Source organism: Acomys russatus, chromosome 13 (genome assembly GCF_903995435.1).
Source record: "Acomys russatus chromosome 13, mAcoRus1.1, whole genome shotgun sequence".
Lineage (NCBI taxonomy): Eukaryota > Metazoa > Chordata > Mammalia > Rodentia > Muridae > Acomys > Acomys russatus.
The window spans coordinates 65147274-65148348 of record NC_067149.1 but is presented as its reverse complement, the minus strand read 5'-3'; positions in this window follow the sequence as shown (position 1 = coordinate 65148348).

The window sequence follows — 1075 nt, the reverse complement described above, 5'->3', positions numbered from 1 at the left end:
TTTTTGTAAACTGATTTTTAAATTTTATTAATTTATTCAGATTATAACTCAATTGTTAACTCATGGCTTGTATCCTCCCATTCCCCCCTCCCTCTCGCTTCACCCTATTCCCTTCCCCTAGGTCTATGACCAAGGGGGACCTCCTCCCCTACTATATGGTCATAGGCTGTCAAGTCTCATCTTGGTAGCCTGCTTATTCTTTCTCTGAGTGCCACGAGGCCTCCCCACCAAGGGGAGGTGGTCAAATATGGAGCACCAGAGTTCATGTCAGAGTCAGTGGCTGCTCTTCACATAACTGTGGAACAATGTCCTGTCCATTGAGTAGGGGTTTGATGTTTACTATTGTATTGTCCTTGGTTAGTGCAATAGTTTGAGTAGACCCCCCCAACTGAATGGTTTTTAGAGTAGCATGTGAGCAATGGCATTTCCATACAGATGTGTCATTGTCCTTGTCACAGTCCATCCCCCTTCTCCACTTCCCTCCCCACAGCCCCGGTCCCTTCCTTCTTCTAGACAGCCCTACTCTAGTCTCATGTCCCACGTATTCCAGTTCCTCTTTTCCATCTTCCTCTCTTAATAGTCCTTCCTCCTCACTCATGACACCCTTCTAGTCGCATGCTCTTCACATACATGTAAGTATACATATATGTATAGATGTGCGTGAAAATGAATGTGAGTATATGTGTATGAGTGTGTGTGAGTGTGTGTGTGAGTGTGTGAGTGTGTGAGCATGAGTGTGTGTGAGTGTGTGAGTGTGTGAGCATGAGTGTGTGTGAGTGTGTGAGTGTGTGAGCATGAGTGTGTGAGTGTGTGTGAGCATGAGTGTGTGTGAGTGTGTGTGTGAGCATGAGTGTGTGAGAGTGTGTGAGTGTGTGAGCATGAGTGTGTGTGAGTGTGTGAGCATGAGTGTGTGTGAGTGTGTGAGTGTGTGTGAGCATGAGTGTGTGTATGTGTGAATATGAGTATGTGAATGTGTATGAGTGTACGTGAGTGTGTGTGAATGTGTGTGAATGTATGTTGAGTGTGTGTGTGTGTGAGTGTGTGTGTGTGTGAGTTTCTACACATGAGAGAAAAA